Source organism: Grammomys surdaster, unplaced genomic scaffold (genome assembly GCF_004785775.1).
Source record: "Grammomys surdaster isolate TR1022 unplaced genomic scaffold, NIH_TR_1.0 335, whole genome shotgun sequence".
Lineage (NCBI taxonomy): Eukaryota > Metazoa > Chordata > Mammalia > Rodentia > Muridae > Grammomys > Grammomys surdaster.
In genome coordinates this window covers 2,455,682-2,462,100 of record NW_021604754.1, presented here as the reverse complement: position 1 = coordinate 2,462,100, position 6,419 = coordinate 2,455,682, and positions in this window count along the sequence as shown.

Sequence of the window (6,419 nt, the reverse complement as noted above, 5' to 3'; positions counted from 1 at the left end):
CAACTGGACTCAGTTATTAGGAAATTTCTATGCTAATTCTCTGTCACAGAAGAGAAAATTACAGTGCAAATTTCTCAGTCATGGAATTGTATAGCTCATGTCCCAAACTCATAGTAAAACTTATGCAAAAAATTATACTATTTTTCTGAATATAATCAATACCAAGCATGGCTTAAGACCTGTTTTTTAAGAGTTAATTTAAAAATTACAAGGCCCTATCTTTAGAAGATGCTGTATACTGATCATGCTCCAAGGGGATCTTTGTTTTATTTTTCCTATGTAGTTGTTTCTCTGTACTGTATTCCCTCTTATAAGATTAATAAGAGACACAAGGCCCAATTAAAATACCCTCTTATTTGGCATTATTGAAATTGATTTCATCATAGTTGATGGGCTATTTTGAAGCTAATGCAGACCTACCTATTCATGCTCCTTGGCCTGATTTGTCACTCTCTTTCACTTCTGTGTGTGGCAGACACATGATATTGCTACGTGTCAAATGTCATTGTCAGTGTAGGGCAACCTCAAATGCAACATCTTGCTATTTACTGAAAATAAAAAACACTGTTGGAAATTATCTCAGATTATCTGGGATTAAATTAAACCCTTCAAATATCCCAGCTCAGTTGCTAAATTTAAACATGTTTAAATGAAGGAGGGTAAACAGGTAAATAACAAAATGCACTTTACTGATTTTTTTTCTTTAAAATACTGAGAAAATGCAGTCCTATAACAAGAAACATTTTAATATAAAACTGCTGAATAATTAGAAGGGATATGTGGCATTAAGGTATTTTAGCTTTTACATTTTTTATCACATCTAGCTATTTTTTCTTTTCCACTTTTATTATTAACCTTTTTTATGGAAAATTGGCTTACCAAGAATTTATGAATTAATAAGTCTATTATAATGATGAATGATAATTACCATTTAAATTCCTACTCATTCATCAGCTTGTTCACTGCACGTCAGGTGACACAGGAGTGTGTGATTACTTGTCTGGTGAGTATTTTTCAACTGATTGTTATACTTCCTTGAACTTTAGAGCCTCACACCATATTTTTTAAAGGGTGATAAAATGAAGTTAAGTAGTTTGACGAAGAAATTACAGATCATGCTATAAATAACAGGAAGATCAAGTGACTTCAATATTTTCAGAAGATTGTCTTTAGGTTCAAGTGACAAATGGATAGTCCCCAGATGGGTCAAATGAAAAGTTCATAGACAGTTTCGAGGACGGTAGGATTGGTGAAGCTATAGTAGTTGAACTAGTCACTATTCAATGTCAAAGTGTCAGGAAGTTCATCATTCAATATATTGGAGATTTCAAAGAGAGGTATTCCAGGCTTATACGCTGCTACCTGCAGAGGGGCACCTAGTCTTTATTCCAAGGGCACACTACCTTGAAGCTTCAACACACAGTGGGTTCAAATGTGTTTTAGCAAGCAGCTGTGGAGCTGGTTGAAGCTCTCGTTAAAGGAATCCAGGTAACAGAATATTTTCACATCTACAGATTACATATGGTGTCCGTTCCTGAGAGCACTTTAATCAAGGTGTCTTCAAAATGCAAACATTATGTTAAAATGTTAATTATTTTGTCTCCTGGTCATTCACTGATAATGCAGGGATTGTCAAAGTTTATGAACTTGGATGATGCCTGTTTCATTTTCAGTTCAAATTAAGCACTTTTGCTGTTGCTTGCTTGTTTGTGTTTTTAATTTTTTTCCCACAAATAATATAAAACTCAACAGAATATACACTCTGGATCCTTACATTGACTTTGCCCCCTCTTCAAACTCACCATAACAAAAAGGGATGCTAAGTGAATTTTATCATTAAATGTTCAGCAAATAAGGACTAACTAAATCTGTGTTTTCTAATGAAGGATAATAACTGTGTTAGAACATACATTTTTACAAGCTCAACAATCATCTTAAACAATAAGAATCTTCTTTACAGTTAGCCTTTACTTAAAATTTCTTCTACATGGAGTTGTTTCTAATCTATTTAATAACATAGGACCTTCATAATGAGTGAAAATAAGTTGAATATCTTATATACTTTCTATACAGCATGAAGATTGGAGCTATTCATTATTGAAGAAGGGACACTGATCCAACAAGCATGATCATCTGTGAAAAGGAGTTCTTAAAGTTCACTGTGCATCAAAGTTTTGTAAAAGATAACTGTCCCCATCACCAGGTATTCTGATTTAGTAAATCTGAGAAGGTCATATATGAGGGTAATTTTAACTTGACCTTAGGAATACTTATTTCTTGGCCAGGCGGTGGTGGTGCATGCCTTTAATCCCAGCACTTGGGAGGCAGAGGCAGGCGGATTTCTGAGTTCAAGGCCAGCCTGGTCTACAGAGTGAGTTCCAGGACAGCCAGAGCTACACAGAGAAACCCTGTCTCAAAAAACTGAAAAAAAAAAAGGGAACACTTATTCCTAAACAATAATATGATATATTACTATGCAGTTGTTTAAAAGACATGAATTTGTTATTATAGTTTTGGGTGGTGGGTTCAGATGTAAATGAAGTAGTAAAGCATTTAATAATTAATGCCAAGACTTCTGAACATTTCAGGAAACTACATTTTTCCTTCACCCCTATTCTTAACTTTAAAAGACCTATTCCTATAGGTCCTTGAAGCCACCTGTATTCCTGGGTTCTCCACTCTATATCTGCTTTTATATCTTCTTCCTTACTAGAACTCCAGGGCCTCTTTCTCATTAGGTCCCTATATTTATCTTAAGTCAACCTGGATGGTCCAAGAAAAGGTCTTTCAAGATTTTTGCCTGCATCACAAAGCTTTCAAGTCTCTTTACTATGTAAAATAAGATAGTCACTGGTTCTCAAGTTCCCACAGCATCTTTGAGGGACCATTAGTCATCCTCCATTTGCAAATAATACTTATAATGACACAATAGAGAAACAGTGATTGGAAAAAATATAACTAGTAATATCTGCTGTGTTTTGTTGCAAAATATATTAAGCATGATACAATAAAGCTACAGTTTACAATTCAATAATTCTATTGAATAGCTGGAAGTCATGCTTCTCAATATTCACTTATTGAAATCAACCAAGGAATCTGAAGCAAAATAAAAGCATTTATAATCAAGCATACATGAAAACCAACTACTTTAGAAGTTGTGGGGTTGGGACTAGAGTTATCGGTGTATTTAAAATCTCTGTTCTTGATGTCCAGTGGTGAACTACTGACAGATGGATGTTCAGAGTAGCATCCTGAAAGTCCAAAGAGGTTAGGAGTACAAAAGTTAACAGGATCCTTTGTGGAGCATATATGGAATTGAATAATCCAAGAAACAAACTTTTTAAATGAAATAATAAATGATATTTTAAAATTATTATTTCTTAAATTTATGTTTATGGGTATGTTCCTCTGTCTGTGCATACAGGATTAGATGCAGGATTCCCTGGAGCTAGACTTACAGGAGAGTCTGAGCTACTAGGTTTGAATGCTGAGATCTGAACTGTGTACTTCTGAAAGAGATGTAAATGCTCTTAACCACTGAGCTATTTATCTAACCTGTAGATAATCATCATATTCTATCTTGTTTGAGGTCTACATTCTACCTATATTTACCATAGGTAAGTGTAGCTTGCAACATCATTTTTAATATTGTCTTTTAAAGTTAAGAATAGTGAAGCTTCTGGAAGCTGTACTGCAGATTCAATAAACCATTTAACTTGATTTTATTTTCAATTTAATTTTACTTTATGTGTATAAGCATTTTGCCTGCATGTATGTATATACATAATGTGTGTGCATGACATTCAAAGAGACTAGAAAAAGATGTCTGATCTCCTGAAATAGGAATTAAAAATGGTTAATGAACAACTATGTGGGTGCTAGGACATACAACTGACGCAATGCCATGAAGTTTGTAGGAGTAACCAATATTAGGTTGGATTTAAGGTCTATTTCATAAGATAGAACTTATCCCTGAAACAGTTCGGGTAGCCAGGAGCCAGAGAGTCAGATAGGCCAGGGACATAGGGACTTAAAATCAAATACATATTCTGCTCAAGGAAAATAGCCATGAAATGACTCCTAAAGAGATTCTGCTATATTCATAGATCAATTTTTCCTTGGCCATCATCAGAGAAGCTTCCTCCTGTTGTAGACAGGAGCAAATACAGAGACCAACACTTGACAAACATGAAGAGAGTGAGAGTTCTTGGAACACTCATTCCTTAATGGGGGGGGGGTGTTTTTATCAAATCTCTCCTCACAGGTCTCAGAGAGCCCTGTGGAAGAAGGGGCAGAAAATTTAACAGTCAGAGGGGATGAAGCACACCAAAAAAATGAAGCACTTTAAACATAGGACCGACACAGTCCTGAACTCACAGAGACTGTGGCAGCAGGCACAGGGCCTCCATATGATGCTAGGTAGAGGCCTAGCACTGAAAGGAGAAGTGGACACAAGTCCCATGTCCAGCTTAGAAGCTGTGTTCAGTTGATAAACATTCACAAATAAAAAACAAACAAACAACCAGTTCTATCCAATGCATTCTTCTTGGAGATATAAGCCAATCTTAAGGTTAGGCCTCATGCCCAGCAGTAGATAGCCAATGCAAACAAATTAAATGGTATCCTTGGATGTTTCTTTTCTCACAAAATTTTGACCGGGATTTTTTTTTTTTTGATACAGGTCTTCTGCATATATATTATGGCTTCAAGTTTTATTTTCTTGAGGTTTTCCGGAGTGTATAAACATTTGTATCTTGTGCTTCCCTCTGGTTCATTTTCTTCTGTGTGTTTATTGTGTCCTATTATGCTTTGTTTATTTTTGTCTTGACCTATATTATTATTATTCTTTAGACACCTATTTGTTTTCTAAGTAAAGACAGAAAGTAATGGATTCCTATGGAAGAGATGGCGGGGTTGGGGGTGGGGGAAAAATCTCAGAGATGAGCCAGGAGAAACAATAATCAGAATGTATTGTATTATAAAATCTACTTTCAATACAAGAAGGAAGAGGGGGAAAAAGGAACAAAGATTGTCTTATACAAAAGAAGCAAATGCTATTAACTGCAGAGTCAGCTCTCCAGACTTTTTATTCAACATTCAACTATTTTAACTCCAGAGTCAATATCACAATGCCATTAAGTTTATTCTTTTTCTTTTTCAGTTTATCCTGTCATTAATGCAGACAACTTCTAGTGCATAAATGATTCCAATGCAGTGAGTTTGACTTGTAAGAGGATTGGGTAAAGTAGAGACACAGAGAATATGGTCATGTTTAAGAACAATCAAGATGATGATGTTTTTAAAACACCAAAGCCAAACAAAATACAGCACCGGGCCTATTTTAGACCACCTGGCTGCCAGGAAGCAACTTCTAACATGCAGTGAGTTTCCCCTTTAACTGTCGATTTCTCAGCTCTTTAATCTTTGGTGCCTTATTAAAGTTTTCCACGCAGAGCATTAAACCTTTGGGGTATAATTGACAGTAATTGCCTCAATGAATTGCTCTTCTGCCTTTCTATTTCCAAACTCACAGAGCTGGAACACACATGTGCGTTGTGTCATCAAAAGTAATTATCAATAATCTAACAGCAGCCAATCATGGCAATGACACCATGAAGTGTAGACTTCCAAGGTTGAATGTGCTTTTTAAAACTGGAAGTTCATTGAGTATTTTATTGTTCACCAGGCCTCAAAGAAAGACCAGACTTAATGGGATGTATTGTACATATTTACTGAATGAATTTAGTATGAATGACTAAAACTATTTTTCCATACCTATGGCAGCAACCGTGGGCTCTGCATTTAGTACAAGTTAAATGAAGCTTGAAAAACAATGATAAAAGCCAAGAGTTACAAAGGTAGAACTCAAAATCTGGTCTGATTCTCCAGTGCTATGGTTGAAGTCTAGCACTGCTGCCTGTAGCAGCAGCTACATAGGAGGGCCAAATGTGGTAGCTAGATTTCATATAACAGCCTTCAGATTTAGTCAGCTTCTCAAGGAAACCCAAACCAGGAATATTATAGCATCATCAAGGAACAAGTTTCTCTAATTGTCCATGGGCCTATTTTATATTTGTTATATTTTAAGAAAGTTTTAGAAGAATCACTGCCTATAATGGAGAAACTTTTACATGTAGTGTGAAAACATTCATAACTTCTCAATCTGCATAGAGGTTGGATGTCTACTACTTTGTAGTTGTGAGCAATGAATCAAAACAGGTTTATGAAAGATAAAACAGTCTAGACCTGGTGGCACATGCTTGAACATTAAGAACTTCAGAGGCAGAAAGATCCCCAGGAAATTGAGATGAACTTTAAACTAAGCTACAAATTAAGTACCATGGAAGCACTGTGAGATCTTGTGTCAAATGGAGATAGATAGATAGATAGATAGATAGATAGATAGATAGATAGATAGA